The following is a 21,343-nucleotide window of genomic DNA, read 5'->3' on the forward strand; positions in this document are numbered from 1 at the left end:
GTGTGATGGAGTTATTAACAGAGATAACTTTTTATTTGAAAGACCTATCCATATGGCAAGGAAAGTATCTAATTACCAAACATCTGCTCTTGTGATTGTCCTGTGAATTACCCTCCTCCCCTTTGAAGCTCCAGACCCCTATCCCATTCCTTAGCTCAAGATGGCATATAGGCCTCAGTTGCTCAACTTGTCTTTAGGTCTCATATCTCTGGGGCTCCTGTATGTATGAAATTAAATTTGTTTTCTCCTGTTAATCTATCTTACGTCAATTTAATTATTTGGCCAGCCAAAGAACCTAGAAGGGAAGAAAGAAAAATCTTTCCTCCTGTGCAGTGGATGTTGATAATTGTAGTAAATAAGACAACCATGGCTGCAGCCTTAATAGAAATTACTTTGGGAGTGGGAAAAAAAATAGACAATAAACAAGTAAACAATAAATAAACAAGATAATTGCAGAAGTATGAGAAGAATGCTAAAGAGGAATGTGTAGAAAAGAAGGCAGCACTGTGGTAAATGTTAGACTTCTGTACTTTATAATTCATTAATTAACCTGTTAACAAACATGGAGTTTCCTTAAGTTCTTGCTCTTTCTATTTGGACTAAGATGGTCTTCTTACCCTTTGCTTAAGAGAGATGAAGCAAGAATGCTGTTTATTATAGTGATTTCTCTATGGTATATAGTCCTATTTCTTAGAGGTACATTTACATTATGGATTTAAATTTTTACCTTTTAGAAAGTTCTTTAATTAAAAAAAAATTATAGGCAAATATTGCTCTAAATTCAGGATGTAGGTTGACATTATTTTTCTGGGCATAAAAACAGTTATACCCAAAAAAGTTTTGATTTTTTTACTATGAAAAATTATAACATCTGTATAAAAATCCCCATAAACAAAATACTAAATATTTCATAAGAGTAAGAAATAGGAATAAATTCATTTAATAGTTCATAATGGCAGAATTATGAAATACCTAAGAATTAATGTAAAAATAAATATAGATGATCTCTATAAAAATAATTATAAAATATTAGAGGCACTTTTAAAGAAGACTAGATATGTAGACAAATATCCTATATCGCAGGATGAGAAAATTGGACATTGTAAAATATTGTGCCCCAAATAAATGTATAGACTTAATATAATTCCAATTAAAATTCCAGGAGTATTTTTCTTTAAATACTTTAATACAAAGTGACTTTAATGTTAATCTGAAAAAATAGGCAAAGGTGTAACTGTGAAAAATTGAAACAATCCAAAAATATATTACAATAGGCAGTAAGTTAAATCAATTATTGTTTATCTCTATGGTTGAATGCTAGGTAACTACATGAAAATATTTTGGAAGAATGATAACATGAGAATATGTATGCATGAAATTTGCATAATTTTGATATTTACTGAAGACTTACTAGGGGTTGACCTAGATGCTTTACTTTATTGACTCACTTAATCCTCACAATACCTCTATGAAGTGCTCTCATCATCACCTCTGTTTTACAAATGAGGCTACTAGTTACAGAGCAGCTAAATCACTTGCCCAAGGTTATTCAGCCAAAAACCAGAATTTGAATCAGGAGAGCTGGATTCCAGTGTCCATAACCACAACATAACCCTCCTGTTACTGAGCAAAAACCTAATTGCATCTTCCCATGGCCGTCAACATGTCTACTACCTCTTCTACTCAGATCATCCTTTTCCCTTGACCTTAGCCAATACTGGACAGAGGCAAAGAGTTTTACCTGCCAGGGAAAAATAATACAATAATAAGATAGAAGAAGAATCCAGAGTATCTAACAGGACTAAAGAGATACCTGAATGACTCCTGGGTCCATTTCTGAACTCTAGTTGAAATAAGCTACGCAGATTCAGATCTAGTTGGCATTTGAATAGAAAAATCTTGCAAAATATAGGCCTTTTCCCTCATTGCAAGTAGTGTTTGCATTATATGCATTTGTATGGAATGGAGGTATTTTCCTTTGTTAATTGTGATATCTGTTTATGGTCAGTAGGATGCGTTACAGAAAAAATGATAAAGCGAAAGGAAGCACATTTAGGGTACACAACTAGAAATGTATTTTTTTTTGGTTGAATAGACACTAGCAAACTTTCTCCCTTTCCCTTTCACTCAAACACTTTCAACTTCTTTTATCTGAGAATGCAACATTTTTTTCACTTTTCTGTTTTTACTGGTTGGATGAAAGTTACAGATTATATGTGAAAGGTAAATGGCACATTTGGAGTCAAGAGCTGGCCTTCATTTCTACAAGAATGAATGGGGACGTGTGCTGAAAATAGAAGTCCTGAATTACTGAGACTCAAGTGCTCCAGTTCACAACAGTTTAACTAGGGCAGTGGCCTTTGTGACGTCTGATGACAGATGCCTTTCTACTCTGATCTGGTTCCCAGTAAGGAAAGCCAACTATAAAACCATACTGACAATCTCATGCTCCACTTTTTCTTAGAGCACGGTGGGGTCTGCTCTGTTTTTCAGTGACATAATGAAGGATCTATAGCTTTTCAAATCAGTTTTTATTTCTGAGTGAAAGTCTGGAATGATTTTAAATGAGTGATCTGGGACCCAAATTTCTATGTATGGAGGGAGGGGTAGTTTCCCACCCCACCAACAAGTAATTCTTGGACATCTGCAGGAAGTTGGAGAATTCAACTCAATTCTGACACCATCTACCCAGAGATAGCATCAGATTCCACAGGCTAAAGGTTTAGTCTTACAAGACTGCCCCTTCCCCTACTTCAGATGCCAGCCCCAAGCCCAGGTTCTTACCTGTACTTCTAACCGAGTGGCTATAAATCAGAGGTTCCATGACCCCCTCCTAGGGTTTAATTAAATTACTAGAGTGGCTCACAGAACTCAGAGAAACATCTTACTTACTGGATTACTGGTGTATTATGAAAGAATATGATAAAGGATGAAGATAAATATCCACATGGATGAGATGTGTAGGGCAAAGTATGGTGAAAAGGAGCTTCCATGCTCTCTCCAAGTGTGCCACTCTCTCCAAATCTCCACGTGTTTACCAACTCAGAAGCTCTCCGAATCCCATCCTTTTGGGTGTTTATAGAGTCTTTATTACATAGGCATGGTTGGTTAAATCATTGACTATTGTAGATTGATTCAACTTCCAGCCTCTCTCCCCTCCCCAGAAGTGGGAGGGCAGGACTGAAAGCTACACCCTTCTAATTACATGGTTGGTTCTCCTGGCAACCAGCTTAGGTGAGGTCCAAAAGTCACCTAATTAGCATAACAAATTGCACTTATCACTTCCAAAGGTTTCTTTTTTTTTATTGCACTCATAAATTCCAAAGGTTTCAGGAGCTCTGTGTTAAAAATGGGGATGAAGACCGAATCTATCTATCTATCTATCTTCTATCTATCTTATAAATCACAATATAGATTTTTTTTTAAAGTTTAAAAAGCCAACCAGACTATACGTGTATAGTTAGGACACTCAAGATGGCTGTTCTCTTGCTTTCTGTACATCCCCTACTTGACCAGTGCCTGCTTCACTTACACCCCAATCACATGACTGACCTTCCTACATACTTGCCCCAGGGCCCAGCTAGTAATTGTTCCTATTAAAGGGGCTGTGAGGGGTGGGCCCCTCTGCTAGTTTCCCTGGTAACCAATGAGCCAACTTGATGTCAGTTCCCACTGTAACTGGCCCTCTCCCCTTCCCCCAGGAGCAACAACTGCCACCATGGCCTGCCTGCCGTCCACCTCACACGGTGGGGTGTTGCTCCACGACCTTGCTTCAGACATGAATGCTCCCCCGATTCATTAAACCATTAATGTCTCTATTGCTGACTCTAGGCTCTTTCTTCAGTCTTGGAACTGGTCAAGCACAGGGCTTGTAGGTCTGTGGGGTGCAGTCCACCAGTGGTCCCCAAACTTTCTGGCACCAGGGACCAGTTTCGTGGAAGACAATTTTTCCAGAGACGGGGGTGGGGGGGAGGGGACGGTTCAGGTGGTAATGCCAGCGATGGGGAGCGGAGGCAGGTGAAGCTTCGCTCTCTCACCCGCTGCTCACCTCCTGCCGTGCGGCCCAGTTCCTACCAGGCCCCAGAACAGTAATGGTAACCATGATTATGGTAACCAAATATATATTTTCAGGAAAAAAAAAAAAGACTTCTTTCATGAAGGTGGAATTCACAGGCTTTTACACTGTAAAGCAGTGAAAATATCATGAACAAGGACTTTGATGTAGGAGAAAGAAAAAGTGGAAGGAAGGAAGGAAGGAAGGAAATCCTATGTTTGAAACCGAGCAGGACCCTGTGGGGGTCCTGGGCGTGGAAGCCTTTCTGCCCCTCTGTTTCTTGACTCCAGGCCCCATGACCTTCCCTGAGTTCCAAAGGGCAGATTCTAACAGTTACTAATCTGAGAAGGGAAGAGATGCAGAGACAAGGGAGGGGCAGACAGGAAACAATAGTGCAGCCTTGGGGCAGGATCCTGGTTCCACCTCAAGGGATACACGTAAACAATGTCTTTAAGCTCTTTAAGATGTCAGCATTCTTCATACTTGAGAAAGACCACCTGAGGCTACATTAAAGGAAGCAGAGAAACTCATCAATAAGATTACCTGAGACCAGATTAGAGGAGTGGAGGCCCTGCACACACCTTAATTTTATCAGCAACCCCACCCTTGAACTATTTCTCTAAAACTCCTCATCAAATCCTCCCAGGTTGGGACCCATAATTTTTCAGGGCAGGAACCTGCTGTGTTCCCCTTTGCCTGGCAAAGCAATAAAGCTATTCTTTTCTGTTTTACCCAAAACTGTCTCCAAGATTTGATTTGGCACCAGTGCACAGAGGCCAAGCTTTCAGCATCAGATTCTAGTCCTGGCTCTACTTGTAAAGAGCTTGGTGACTTTGAGACCATTATGTACCTTTCTGAATCTCATTTTCTTCATGTAAAAAATGAAGTGAGTGATACAGAGTTTGCAAAGTCTCCTATTTAGTCCTATTTGGTAACTAAATAGGATGCTGCAGATAAATGACCTAGCCTAGTGCCTGGAATATAGTAGTTACTCAATAAATGGAAAGTTACCACAGGTGTAATAGATCCTCTGGGATGAGATTATAAGAAATACTATTTGCTATTCCATATATCATGAATGAAATTATAAGTAAAGAATGATGACCTTAACTGATACACATACTTAGTGGAAAACATTTATTTCAGCATAGTAGTGCAACTGGTGAGGGGATCATGTCAAAGCCAGCTGAACATTTTTTGTGTTACTACAAATATTAACACAATTTTATGAATTTGAAAGAGGGTCTTTGCTGAGGTTTCATTATTTGGCTCCCAAGCGTCTGAACATCCTTATTATATTGATAGTGTTCTCCATCTCTCAAAGCAGAAAACAAAGTAGGCAGTTGATTCTTGGAAGCTAGTAGCATGTGAGCAAAGGTCAGCCAATTAGATCCTCTGGTTCAGTACTTGGAAAGCTGATAAAGTGATACAAGGACAGAGGGAAACTTAGAAATACTCATGGAAACAGAAGCAGGGAATATATAGCTGGGGTTATACCTGCTAGACTAGACTTCCTCTCTGACCGGACCTGAGCTATGTTCTCTGCCTGGCCTCTTTTGAATTATGCTCTTTTCACGAGCTTGGTTCTCTTGCCCTAAAATTGGTTCTATGATCAATCCTATGTCTTTCTTATAAATCCCATTCTCTTTTTGTATTAACCAGAGTCGATTTCTGCTGTTTGCAATCAAGAACTCCAAGGAATTAGTAAACTAGTGAGTATTTCCTCTCAGTATTACCAAACCTTTGGAGTATAAATTAGGTTATCATAGTATGGAGGGTTTAAATAAATGTACTCTCTACATTGTCCAAGAAGATGACTGTACTGAATGTAGCTCTCACGTGTAGAACACTTAGCACCTAAACTGTCATTGTGGAGGTATCATCACACAAAGCAATACCAAAAAAATGGCACTTGAAACTGAATGTAATCTGAGGGGAGGATTTTGGTAACTAAAGTGTAATTCCCAAACTCTGGGGATAAATTAAGAACATGGATTTTATCTGTCCCACCAGCAAACCTTCTGAGACTGTATTTGATGGTGTGTAATGTAGTAGAGAGGGAGGGGCCATGCTAGAATAGATGCAGAACGTGAAGAGGACCACGTTAAATATTTCCTAGAGGTGGGATGCAGGCAGGGGCAGAAGGAGAGAGAAACAACACCAGCCCAAAGTCCTCCCACTGACCAGTGAAGAGTGCACATCGCCTCAGCCTGTCTTGCCTTTTAAAATGTGGTAACTAGGGGAATCATCCTTACTTAATAAAAAGTGTGGGCCTTGTAGATAAACAGCGATTCTGAACTTCCCTTGGAGGGGTAATTTATTGAATAGGCGAGGTGAGAGAAGCCAGTACAAGTACAAGCAATGTTTTTCTTAGATCAAAAGTGTATTAGAGGAACTTCTATAGAATTCTTTCAAATTCCTTGGATTTTCTCAGAGTGTGATTGTTTGTGGAGGCCTCAAAATGCTGTTTAGCATTTCTGTGTTTATATTCTTCATTTGCCCAGAGAGATTGCTGGAGCAAGTCCAAAAATATATAAAATATGCAAGGACGTTTTTATTCCCAGCATAATTTTTGTAAACACTGACTACAGAAGCATTTATTTTATATCTTTTTGGACATGACCCTGGGCTTGTGCTTCTGTAAGGAGTCATTGAGCCTGGTATGATATTTTGCATACCTATAACCTGTACCCTATTTATCTGCCCTGAGTCATAAGTACTATTAAGAAACAATGCTAAATTAAAACAAGAAATCAGAAATATAAATAACTTCTCCCCGATGAACGATATGCATTAATACTTACTTGATCTTATTAGATATAACACTTCTAGAAAGATTTCCCAGGATAAATTCCCTTCGGCATAAACTCTTTTCAATAAACCTTCCATCATTTATAAACTTTGATGAAATAGATTCCTTAAATAGCCTTTAGAATTTGCTTAAACATTATATTTTCATATTATTTAAAAATAATGAGAAATTCTATTTACTAATCTTTGTTTTCATAGTTTAATCTTGAGAAGGTGCTTTTTAACTTGAGCAGAATGAACTAATCCAGAATATTTTAAGATTATCATCAGAATCATTCTGGATCATGCACACAGCTTCATAGAACTTCAGAACTAGCAGCCATTTGGTTGTGAAAGGCTTCTCTCTTACATGAGCCAGACATGCCCAGGCCAGGTCACCATACTCTGGGTATAAAGCCAAGAGGTGTGGATCAATGGAATTTTTTTTTTTAGACTCTTCCACTCTTGCGTTCTACATTTTTTCCTTCCATGGGTAGAAGGAGAAAAAACATTATGTGTCTATACAATAGGCATGAAGGAAGTATCTAAGAACTAATATTAATATATAGTGGGCATCTATTATGTTTCAGGGTTTTATGTAGAATGTCTCATTTTACTATCAGAAAAAGCAATGAGACATTATGCAAGTACAAAATACAAACCAAGAAAATACAATGCCTATTTCATATGCTCCCATAGCATCATGTGTCTACCCATATTTATCTGTCTACACCTTCAGTGGAGTTAAGTATCTTGAGGATACTGATTGTATTACTGATACTGATTACTAGGGTTGCCATCACAAAGTACCACAGAATGGGTGTCTTCAACCACAGAGATTTATTTTCTCACAGTTCTGAAGGCTACAAGTCCAAGGTCAAGGTGTCAGTAAGTTAAGGTTCTTCTGAGACCTCTCTCCTTGTTTTGCAGGTGGCTGCCTTCTCCCTGTGTCCTCTCGTGTTCTTTCCTTGGTCTGTGTCTTCTATGTTCTAATCTCCTCCTCTTACAAGAACACCAGTCATAATGGATTAGGCCCACCCAAATGACCTCATTGTTACTTTAATTACCTCTTTAAAGATCCTATACACAAATACAGTCATATTCTGAAGTACTGGAGTTTAGGACTTCATCATATAAATTGGAAGGGGGGGTGGAGAGCACAATTCAGTTCATAACACTCTTCATGTCTAATCAGTTTTATATCCTCACCACAGAGTTAATGCTTGTTTATATCATATCACCTGTTTTTCCAAGTAATTTTGTACTTTCTTCCTCAATCTGCTAAGAACCACTATTTTCTATACCCCTTATGCCATAGCCTCCACCCTCCCCACGTCCACCCCCAGGAAACATGGCTGCTGCCAACAGTTCCTTCCCTCTCTGTACAGTGTCTACATCCTGCCTTGAATCTGGGCTGCTTTGACTGATCTGGCCAGCACATGACACTGTGCCAGTTCTGAGCCCAGCCTCTAAGAGGACTGGCTACTTCTGCTCCCTGGGTTTTGAGGCCTTGAGCCACTGTGTAAGAAGTCCAGGCTCCTGGGTTGCAATAAGACAGCCCACGGAGGAACACGGAGGGGCTAGAAATGTTAGTGAGGAAGACGTCTTGGATAGAGAGCTCCTACCTGAGAATATGTTGATGGGAACTCTAGCTAGAAGTAGAATCAGCTAACTTTATGCTCCTTTGGCTTCAGTGAAGCCCTGTTCCCATTTTACCACCTTGAGGTTGGATAGTTTACCATAACCTTGGAGCAGAGGTTTCAACCCCTGGTCCACGGCCTGTTGGGAACTGGGCCGCACAGCAGGAGGTGAGCGGCGGGCAAGCGGGTGAAGCTTCATCTGCCGTTCCCCATCGCTCCCCATCGCTCTCATTACCGCCTGAACACCCCCCCTCCCGCCCCGCCCCACGGTCTGTGGGTCCGTGGGAAAACTGTCTTCCATGAAACTGGTCCCTGGTGCCAAAAAGGTTGGGGATCACTGCCTTAGAGAATTCCTTTGCATTATCCCAGGACATAGGGTAGGTGATGAGAGCAGTCTTCTCATTCGTCCTTACCCTTATCTAGCTCTGTCCAAAGGGAACTTCAAGCCGCTACTCCAAGCCACTAAACAATTTAATAAGATTAATGTATTTTTAGGCCAAACTCTTGCAACTTTTAACATGAAACCAATTTCACATAATTTGAAATCTATTCACTGGAGCAACCATCCACAGAATGATTCTCAACTATTCTTGAACCTGAAATGCCTGTTAAGGTACAATTGGTACTGTCAACATTCCTTGCACAATTTTAATGAGAAAAAAAATTAAAAGCACACTCCTTCGTGTGGCCAGTCATTAATCACTGCAATGATAGCTGGGAAGTAAATTAACTGATACTATAAACTTTTCCCCTTCAGAAGCTAAGTAATCATAAAGGTACCACAGGAAAATTGGTTACATCTGAACACATTTTTGTAAGGATTGATGATAATTAAAACTGGTAAAAATCTAAGTTTCTTTTTTTTAATTAAAAAAAAGAAACATTCTGAGAACTTCAAACTTGGAGGCAATGCTGTAATTCTCAACTTTCCCCCCCGTCACTTCCTCATGCTTCTCAGGCCATGTCTGTACCCTCTTTCTTGTCACCCCCTCCTCCAGGGAACGCCTTTGGATCCACTGAGGACTTGGGGTCCTTACTGTGTCCTGCTGTTTTCTCAAGGGTCCTGCTTATACGTGTGGATGGCGTATCCTGCACTCCATCCTGAGATCCTTGATGACTGCAGCAGCTTTTATTTCTTCTCCATTCCCATCCTACTACCATAGCCACACTCTGGACTTTGCTGGTTTCAAGAATTGATCCATCTCAAGAGAAAACTTTCATTAGTATTCTCAGTTCCTCAATTCTTTCTTTCCTTTTCCCCCAGTATTCTTTTCCCACCCCCAAGACATTTAACTTTTGTTTCTACCAAGGTCAGATATCATGGTGTCTCACATTCTCAACTCTCTAAGCCCTTTGTCTTTCTCCCAACTTGTTTTGCTAAACTGCATATAACCTCAGATTAATATAAACTCCTGGTTTCCTAATTTCCTACGTGGTCCGGTGGGAGCTGCTGGAAAACTGGAGAATCGTATAACAATATTGATTTGTTTGATTTCAAGTTTATAAAGTAAAATATCAAATGGGTTCTCAAAGCACCTCAATTTTTATAAGAGTAAAACATGTTCATTATAGAACTCATGAAAGCAAACAAAAAATAACAGTGTGAGGGGAAAAGACACTTACAATATCACAGAAAAAGCTGTCATTAAGATTTTGGTGCTTTTCCTTCTAATCTCATTTCTATATAAATAACAGACAAAATATGCATATTATTTTACAAAATGCCCCTTACTATTACGAAATTAGTCCACGTCATGGAATTTATTTTCAATGCCTAATTTTTAGTAGCTTCATAACGTTCCCCCTTTTAGACACATTGCAATTTATTTTTAACTTTCCTTTATTGCTGGATATTTAGGTTGTTACTGACCAGCAACTCAAACTTTTTTTCTCGAGAGTGAATTTCTAAAGATAGAACCTGGGAGCTAAAGAAAATAAGTTTTGAGGTTCTGCATGTACTTTGACAAATAATCTTTGAGAAAATTGAGAACAGATTCCAATAATAGTGGAAGTAAGAATAACTTACTTGGTACCTTGAATAGCTTATATAAAAGTAGCACTGATAGCATTTACAAGCTTTTGTAAGTTTAAATGGCCAAACATTGTGTGTGTCTATTTCATTTCTTTGATTACTGATAAGATTAAATGTTTCACTTTATAAGTTTCTGTTATCTATTATTTTATGAATTTCCTAGTCACATTTTAGAAGTGATCACTTGGACTTTTCCTGGTCATCTCACTCTCCCATTCCTCCCAGTCACTCTGAATTCTCAATGTCCTCTAGCGGTCACCCATTCCAATTTTTATTTCTATACTTGTCTAATTGACAACAATTGCGTCTATCTAGCAATAATATTCCTCCATCCCAACATTTTGTCTTATGCACTGTGTTTGTTTGTTTATTGACAACTCAGAATCATTCTTTCCTTTTGTGTGCTACTTTGTATCACATGGCATAGAAACCTGGCAATTATATTTACCAAAATTCCAAGTAAGATTCCAATAAGTCTTTCATGCAAGGGGTAGCAGGTGGAAGAGAAGCAGAAACCATTATTCCTCCTAAGTGGTGGGCAAACAAGGGCTTTGGCAGAAGGCAAATAGGAGGTTTTTCACCTTCTGGATATTCTCTCACCCATCTTCCAATTTGATGCTACAGGCAAATGATTAGCATTGGCATTTTCCTACAATTTCCAGATAAACTGAACTCTTGATTGCTAATGACTTCCCTCAGAGGAGTTCAGCTCCAGGTCAGAATCCTAGCTGACCTTTCAGGCTGATCCCCAGGCAACTACAAGGTCTTGCCCAGCGGGCCTCCTGAGGGGAAGCACTCCACACAGCAGACTTGTTGCACAGCCAGGGCCTTGAAGCTCTCTGTAGGGAGTGACAGTCCAAGGACCCAGGCTCCTCTGGTCCAGCCACACTCATATACATATCAGCGGTCACCTTATCAGGGGCTTTGGGGTCTTCACACTTCAAGGCACTTCCTGCTCCTTATTAGGAACTTTGCTTAAGGCACTTCTCTACTTGACTTTGACCTCTTCCCTGAGTCCCTCCTGCCAGCTCATGGACCCATAAAGAAGGATGAGCTTTTTGTTCTGGAATCCTCAGTGGTGATGTGATTCCTGCCATCCATGCCTGACCCCTGCTGGTGCCACTCCATGGGGAAAAATGGAAACATTGGGGAGCCAATGTCTTGTTTTGTCCCTTGCTTACACTGTCACAGCAAGTGAATAAAGTCTTGACTGTTATTTTCAGTTTGGCTGTTGTCCTAATTGATCTCCTGATTGCTTGACTCTACCCCGACCCCCCAAGTCTTTGCTTCTCTGGGATCTAATACCCTGTGTTAAATCCTTTCCCACATTAAATTCTGAGAGTTTTTTCTTTTGCTCCTTCCGAAACTTCACTGATAGTCATCATACTTAGTATTTCTTCTTCTTTGTTTTGTTTTTTTTTTTTTAGTATTTCTTCTTTCCCTTCCATTTCCCAGGGAGAAATGTTATATTTCCTGCTTAAGGTTAATTGTTCATTTACTCAGGCATTAATTCACCTATTTATTTAAACATATTTATTAAACATCCATACCATGTTATTATCACTGGTACTGTGTTAGTTCCTGAGCATACCAGATGAAGACTTGGTCTATGCCCTTAAGGAGTTCATTGTCTTAACCTTGAGACACAAGCAGATGGATAATTAATTCAGAAGTAACCACAGGCTTCTATAGGGAAACAGAGGAAGGAAGGTCACTCAATCTAGTCACTAGTGAAGTACTTACAGAGAGGGTGATATCTTGGCCCAGAAAAATAGTACAATAAAAATTTGTTGAATAATGCTGAATAGAAATGGGGTCTTGTCAGATAGAACGAGGCTGAGGAAAATAAGAAAGGGAAAAGCAGGAAAGCTAACATAGCCAAGGGAGAGGGGAGATCGTCAGCCAAGAGAAATGAATGAGAAGCACTGTCGTGTAGAGACCTGCAGGCAGCTGGGTGTTGTTGGACCATAAAGTGTGAAGCAGGGATGGGGAGAGATGACCCTGGACGTGAGGTGGTGGCCAGCAAAGGTAGTGACTTCTGTACTGTAAGAGGGAGTCTGGGCTTACTCTTGAAGGTCATCAGGAGTTATTGAAGAATTTTGTGCAAATAAATTTTTAACTAAAAATAAAATGAGTTTCCTGAACAATTTTAAGGCACCCATCACAATTAAGATCTTTCTGTAAGATGGTGCTGAAACACTCACGAATTCTTGGAGGCTTCTTGGCAACTTCCTCCGAAGAAGTAGGGGCATATGGAGGCATATGAGACAAGACATGTGCAGGGCAGATAGCCAAGGACCTTGCCTTCAGACTCATTGGTAACCAAATAAATTACATTTAACAAATTAAAATAGCAATACTGTCCTACATCTACCCCTAAAATTAGCAAAGATAAAAATGAATGTTAACAGTTGTGTGGGTGTGCGGTGGTAGTGGTGTAAATTATTACAAACTTCTCTAAAAATCAGTTTAGCAGCATTTGTCAAGAGCCTTAAAATGTTCATATGTTTTGACCCAGTCATTCCACTCTTGTGGATCATAAATGCAGATAATGTTTATCATTACCAACTGGAAGATAAAATGGCAACAACTTATATTGCTGTGAAGAATACTTGAGATAATGCTTAAAGAATGCATGTAACACTGCCAGGATATAGAGGAGTTCAGTAAATGTTAGGAATCATTCTTCTTTTGCATTTTGATTTAAAATGTTCTCAGGTAATAAATAAATGAGTGAGAAAACCACACAGAGTGTATTACCTGCCCTGCATGTACCAGGTCTTATGCTAATATGCATAAGCCTAAGTCTCAGTTTACCCTTCCCCCTCCCCGTGTCCTCAACGAAGTGAGAGAGTGGCATGGACATATATATTCCCTACTAAATGTAAAATAGACAGCTAGTGGGAAGCTGCTCCATAGCACAGGGAGATCCCACCTAGGGGGGTGGGATAGGGAAGGTGGGAGGGAGTCGCAAGAGGGAGGGGATATGGGGATATATGTATACGTATAGCTGATTCACTTTGTTATACAGCAGAAACTAACACACCACTGTAAAGCAATTATACTCCAATAAAGATGTTAAAAAAAAAAAAAAAAAAGAACCTAGGTCTCCTATATTCCTTTCAAGTGCCTTCAAGCAATCCCATTTAACTAAACCAAATTCCCCACCCCAAATCAATGCTTCATAATTGGGCTATGGCACCAAACCTGGATTTCTAGAAAAGTAGTCTCTATGGTGCCTGAATTCTAAGGAAAGCAGAAAATGCAAGCTAAAAGCACTAACTGTTAATGCTCTTGCTGAGTGTATTTGCCTCTATATTTTTAGTAGGATCGAACAAGCACTGTTGGAAGGTTCAGGGTTTGAAGGGACTGGGTCTGTTGTATATGTTGCTTATTCACATTGCACTATGACCACCAAAAAAAAAACAAACAACCTCACTTTTATAATTGTAGTAATAAAAAAGTAATGTATATTTATTGAGTATTTATGATATCTCTAACAGATGGCTAGGTGTTTTATAAAACATATTTCATCTATGAGGTAGGTATTTTTAGTACCAACAGATAAGGAAAGTAAGGGAATATGTGGATAGGTTGCTCAAAGTTATCCAGCTAAAGAAAATGAAGGAGCTGAATAAGAAATTGTTCTCTGGTGAATGTTTAACGATCAGCTCTCCGGAGGGAGAGGGAAGCCTGGAGCTGTAGCATTTGGGGATTTCTGTGGCATTAATACGCTCATGACGGTTGATTCCAAGCTACAAATGTGGTGCCACTGAGCTGAACACGGATGCCCTGTAACCCATCATTATATCATTGTAGAGCACCACCAGAACCATCAGTTCTCACAAGCCTAGGGGAGCCAGTGCTTATACACTCCTGTATAATAGAAGTCTGACTCCAGAGTATGGATATCTAAAAAGTATGCCATATTTTCTCTCTCTGCTACTGGGCTTTAAAGCTGGCACAATTGGTATAACTTGCCAGGTGTTAAGTAAAAGATTGGTTTCTGAACATTCTGCTTTTTTTTTTTTTAAATTATTTATTTATTTATGGCTGTGTTGGGTCTTCGCTTCTGTGCTAGGGCTTTCTCTAGTTGCGGCAAGTGGGGGCCACTCTTCATCGCGGTGCGCGGGCCTCTCACCATCGCGGCCTCTCTTGTTGCAGAGCACAGGCTCCAGACGCGCAGGCTCAGTAATTGTGGCTCACGGGCCTAGTTGCTCCGCGGCATGTGGGATCCTCCCAGACCAGGGCTCGAACCCATGCCCTCTACACTGGCAGGCAGACTCTCAACCACTGCGCCACCAGGGAAGCCCCATTCTGCTTTTTTGATGTTCTATCTCTTCAACTTCACAGCAAAAAGGTAAGTTTCTTTCTACCTGGTTGGTAGTCAAAGATTGGATTGTTTTGGAAAGACATTGACTTCCTTTGTGAATTCCCATGTCTTCAGAGAGGAGAATGGGGAATGGATTGATAAATTCCTATAATCGTATTGTTAGAAACATATGAGGTCTAGAATACCACATTTTAGAGGATGTAAGATGTAGCTCACCTAACACTTATTCCCAACTTTTTCTCTGTGGGTAGAACCTAAATTTTGTTCTGGTTTTATGTCCACACTTCCCCGTGTGCTTTGGTAAATCCTTATGGGTCTAAGCCAGTTATCAGGTCCCATAAATTTTGCCGATGATGGATTCTGGTTTAGGCATGTTACCCAAATATGGCCAGGGAGATACAACGAGATGTCTGAAACCTTCTGCGAAAAGTTTCTGAGTTCTTTAAGCAAAAAGACGAAGAAAGATAGTCACTTCTTCCGCCCCCTTCACTGGCATGGGAATACTTGATATCAGGAACCATAGCCATATTACTATGAGGTAAGCTGACTAACTGATTATGGCAAAGTGGGAAGATGGCAAAAACCTGGGCGTTACTGATAACTTTGAGCTGCTAGATTAATAACCCTAGAATTTCACTTCCTTGGAGCTTCTTGTTCTATGAACTAATAAATCCCCCTATTTGTCATTTGAGTGTGACTTCTGATTCTTGGATCCTTATATCTAGCCCTGTACTATCTTTCCATCCCAATTTTTCTCAGTCTCTTTTTCTTCTGGCTTTTTCATTATATCCTGTCTTATTTAAATTTTGGTAATGGGATACCTTGGCTGAAATTTGACCACAGATTTGGGGAAAGTTTGAGTAATATCTGGGAAAAAATGAAGTCATAAACATTTTCTGCCTTTCAAGAGCTAGAGGCATCAACAATCTTTTAAAACAAATTATCCTTAATAAAGAAAAAAAGATTAGTAATCAGTATAAGTATTTATTTATATAACTGTGCAGGCAGGCAGTATCCACCTATAATTCTTGTAAAAAAACTAAAGAAACAAGTCACTTGTATGAAGCCCTTTTAAACTGAAAATTATCTTTCTGTGATGCAAATTGTTTGTTTGGATGAACTGAAGCTCTGCCTTTTTGCCTTGGTAGGTTTTTTTTTTTTTGAGGTGGGGGGCTTAATTTGGAACTAAGAGAATTTTCTTTCTATTTTTCCCCTGTGTGGGTATGGAGTGCACTCCACGTATAAAGTGTTGCTTGTTCGTATGGTGACGTTTATCTGTGTGGGCGTGTGATAACAAGGTGCTCACAAAGGGATAAGAAGTCCAGATGCCAAGAAGGATACATGGGCCTGAATTCCACCCCAGTCTATGGAAGGGAGTGTGAAAAAAATGTTCTGACAAGATAACTGCCTGGAATCTTTTCAAGAAAGTCACCCAAACACACAAAAAGGATGAGGACATGTTTTAGATTAATAGAGACTGAAGAAACATGACTATTAAATGCAATGTGGGATCATAAATCAAAATTTTAAAACTTTATGAAGAACACTATTGATACAATTGGCAACATTTAACACAGACTGTCAAATGTCCATGTGTGATAACTGCTGATAACTGCATTGTGATTATGTTGAAGAATGCCCTTGTTCTCACCAGGTATATGCCAGAATGTTTAGAAATGAAGAGTTATATACTGCCTGCAATCAACTCTCAAATGGTTAAAGAAAAAAAATTGTGTATAGATAGAAAAAATGTGGCAAAATGTTAACAGGTAAATCTAGATGTAGGGTATATTAGTGTCATCGTATTATTTTCTAGCAACTTTTCAGCAGATGATTGGATTTAGAAGATGTGATATATATAGATATATATCTATAAAGGAATATTACTCAGCCATAAAAAAGAATGAAATACCACCATTTGCCATTTGCAGGAACATAGATGGACCTAGAGAATATTATTCTTAGTGAAACAAGTCAGACAGAGAGACAAGTACTATATGATATAACTTATATATGGAATCTCAAAAATAATTCAAATGAATGTATATGCAAAACAGAAATAGACCCACAGATACAGAAAACAAACAAACTTGTGGTTACCAAAGGGGAGAGGGAAGCAGGGATGACAAATTAGGGGTATGGGATTAATGGATATAAACTACAATATATAAACTAGATAAGAACAAGGATAGCATGTATAGCATGGGGAATTATACCCATTATCTTGTAATAACCTATAATGGAGTATAATCTGCAAAAATACTGAATCACTATGCTGTACATCTGATACAATATTGTAAATTAATATACTTCAATAAAAAAAGAATGTGTTGAAGAAAAGAAAAAGAGATTATACCAAAAAAAGATTGAGTTTGTGGTACCTCAAACTGGATTAACTGCTGATAATCTACATAAGGTGAATGAGTCTGCATTGGGAAAATGGACAATTGAATTGTTTTTTCAAGCGATTATCCAGTTGTAGAGAGAGAATCAGGACACACTACTGATGATGGGAGGGGTGGTATTTTGCCTGAATAGAGCAAATAAGTCCTCTGTAAGTTTTCCTGGGGAAAAGCATAAGGTAGGAGAAGAAATAAGAACTTGGAAGGCAGACCTTCAGGTGGGAAGGATAAATGTGGAAGGTATGATCTGACATTTCACAAAAGATGTTAGTACATGCAGGTGTACCTGGGGTAGAATTACACTGGTCTCTGCCACGTGGAGTCAGCTTTCAGCCAAGCCTGGAAGTGCTGTGTGAATACTGGGCTTGCGGGCTTGAGAATATCTACACTTGGTATTAAAGCTTCTTTGAAGTCTCATGAAATGTTAAGCTGAGCTCTGCTATGGGAATATAAGTGTAGACTCTTCACACCCCTCCCAAGCTAGGTAGTGACCATAATAGAGGCTTGAAGAAGATCACGTGCTCTCAGAACTACTGGAGGCCATCAGTAAAAGATTTGATGCTGAGGCTCTGTAGATTCATGAACTGCAGGGACCACCTCTAGTAGAGACTCACTAGAGACAATGGTGAAGAAATCCTTGGAGGGTCATGCTCAAGTTTGCCATCCAAATTGGTGGGGTTTTAGGACCTTCGTGATTTATACCATTATGGCAACATGATTTTAATGATAGTTTTGGTCCAGAGCTAATGACCATATTTAAGTAAGTGACATATCTCCCCTGTTTCAGTGTTGGATTCTTTTGTGCAGCAATCATAACTTATTTTTCTTCTTACCTCTTACTGCAGTTGTTGTATTACATTGTATCTGGTATGTGTTGACAGATTCTCTCCTTGACCAAATTTTAGACAGGATCCTCTGAGTCATCTTCTCAACTAGTCCCAACGTTTGGGCTTCCTTGTTTTTCTTTGCATTGCCAAGTTTTAGCAAAAATCCTGCTGTCAGTTTAGCCAGAACCTTTACCCTCCATATCTGATCACCTTCAATAGCTGATCAAATTCCTCATCCCCCACTATATCCCAGGTAATATCTGATCAGCCTGGCCTGCCTTCAGCAAGAATCCTGTTAAGTTGGTTTAGCCAGAATCCTTCCTTACCCCTGATGTTTCCGCTCAGTAATTTTCCATCCATTGACCACCACCCCAATCCTTGACTATCAATCCCTACTTGTTCTTGTTGTATTCGGAAATGAGTCTGGTTCTATACTGAGGTCTCTTTTCTTCTATTGCAGTAGTTCCTGAGTAAAATATGTTTTTACTGTTTTAACTGCTGTCCAGTTCTGGGTTTTCTTTAATAGGACTCAATAAACCTATTTTGAGCGGAACTGAATCCACATTACATTTCACAGTAATATCAATTCTGCGATTGTTGTGATTTTAAAGAAAGTTTGTTTCAATAACTTTGACAAAAATTCTTAAAATTTATAGGAAATATTTTAAAAATTCATCTACTAACCTCCACTTTGCAGTAATTACTATCTGCAAACACTATTTTAAATACCATTATATCCTAAGCCATCTTCCCTTCTCTGAAAACAGTCAATTCCTGGACTTCCCTGCTATGTGAACAATAATATTTTCTGACTTTTAAGCTATATTGATACTTTCTGACTACCACATTCTGTCTAGGTGTTTCTCTTTCATGCAGAATGTCTACCTATATCCCTGAGTTAGCAAACTGAATGTTGATGGAAACTTCTGAAGCCTGAATGAGAGCTAAAGTGTCTGCATGCATTAGCACACCTTTTAGAGAGTGCATTTCCTGTGTCCTGATGACCCTGTTTACAAGGAATCCCTGTTTTTGAATTATGAAGAGTACTTATATGAGAAACTGCTTCCTAATTTTTGAGCTGCATTTCAGTGGGGCTATTACAAATGTAGGATTTGGCTTGGTCATGTGTGCTGTTTTGTTGAGATGATACAGAGTGCCATCTCCCCCAGAATTTGCAGTTTGGTGTCCATGGTGCTCCCCTGCCAAAGGATTCTCGTATCTTCTATACACTGTTGATACCAGATAGTGCTGGTAAGAAGTATACTTTCAATAGTTCATGTATTCATCAAAGTTTTAGTTCTAGATGAAGCAGAGATGGTAATGAGGCCTAATCTCAATGTACATTTGGACCTTATACCTACAAACATTAAAACAGCTTGTTTGTGTTCAGTGTTTTTTATTCTATCTGTCTTAAGATGGACTGAGAGACTCTTAACATAGAATTTTAGGAAATAGATCAATTGATATTAAACTCTTCAATATGCCCCCAAACTATTATTTTCAGCACAGATTCTGCTCAAATTCCAGAATGGAGAGAATATTCAGTTTGATCTTTTTCTATAATCTAGTTTTATTTTTATGTGATTTTATTCTCCTTTCTAGAAGGTTGTGTTTGTGTGAATTAATAGTGGAACTTGACCAAATCATGTTTATTATCAGAAAAAAGATTATCTGGATCAACCTTACCCTGTAAATCTCATCAGTAAATCTTAACAACCAAGTGATTTTAAGGCAGATAAAACTACACCAAGAATTTAACTTGGAATACTTGGGAAAAATACTTTATAAACTTCCTTAAATAGTTCTTAAAAGCAGCTTTCATGAGGAGAGGGTCCTAGCTTGTGTACAGTTGACTGTCAGTTTCTGTGTTTTTGTCAGTTGAACACTTCCTTCAAATAACACTTTCAAGTGGCTTCTGATTTAATTCGTGGATATGAGTTCAACTGTTTAGAACACCAAGTAAACAAAGTCTGTGTGTCTACCTATCTATCTATCATCTATCTATCTATCTATCTATCATCTATCTATCTATCTATCATCTATCTATCTATCTATCATCTATCTATCGGTCTGCTATGTTTCATCCTTTTACCAGGTCATATACTGAAGAACTGAGTGAAGTCCCTGAAGGGTTATAAAGCATCATGATATGAAAGCCACATAAAGTGATATGAATGACCAATAGCAATTTGTACATATAAAATATAAATGTATGTTTAAATATATATATATATTTTTTAAACTTGTTTAAGAAAACATGGGCATGCTGGAAATTTTTTGGAAAGTTATTTATGAAGTAGAGTGTCACCAATGTAATAGATAGATGTAATAGAACCAAGTTACTTTTAATTACGTCATTAAAAAACATATTTTTAAAATGAGAGTATTAATTTGAAATAATGGTAGTTTATTTAAGAGAAAAGGTAACTATACAAATCTTATATCTCAGTTTCAGAATTTGTGTGTTTCTGAGTCTAGTGAAGACAGGACAAGAGAGAATATGGAGAGATCACAATAAATCCAGGAAGACAGCCTATCGACTATACAATACTACGTATGTGCTGGGGGCTTAAAAGGAAAAACACACAGCTCCTCCCCATAAAAGGTTTACAATCTATGTAATGTATTCTTGCCTGTAAATATAGAATGTAATTATTTAGCTGGTTATATGAAATATAACAGTGTATCATGACATTGCTGCTACCCGTTACTACGGAAAAATCAGGGACACTCTTCTGACTTTCAAGGCCAAATGTGTATTAGTATATTCACCAAGATTGATGCATTAGATAGAATTCAGCAGATGTTCTAGTTATAATCTTTTAGTCGCAGGAAACATAGACTCACTCAAGTTGTCTTAATAATGAGGGATTTATAGTAAGGAAACATTTAGGGCAATTAGAGAGACAGAGATGGAATAGGGTTCCAAGAATGGAAACCATAGTACAGCTGGCCATCATACATATGGAACTTGATCCAAGGCAGCACTAATCATGTCAGCAGCAGAGGTTCATGAACTGTCAGGAGCTTGACAGCAGTGCTGTGTTCTTTGTATTGACTTGTGTAGTCTTTCCACTACTCTGCCTTCTAACTCTACTTCCTCAAAACTTCAGCTTGCTATCACCCTTTGTGACCCCAAACCTAAACTCTTCTTGGCCCCATCTAATCCTCCTGGCTTCTTCTGCTTCTTCTTCTTAACAGCTATACTCTTCAGGGTTAATTGCTTAATTCTTTTTTTTTTTGGTATTTAACACATAAAATTCTT

Source organism: Balaenoptera physalus, assembly GCF_965194825.1.
Source record: "Balaenoptera physalus genome assembly, chromosome: 5".
Lineage (NCBI taxonomy): Eukaryota > Metazoa > Chordata > Mammalia > Artiodactyla > Balaenopteridae > Balaenoptera > Balaenoptera physalus.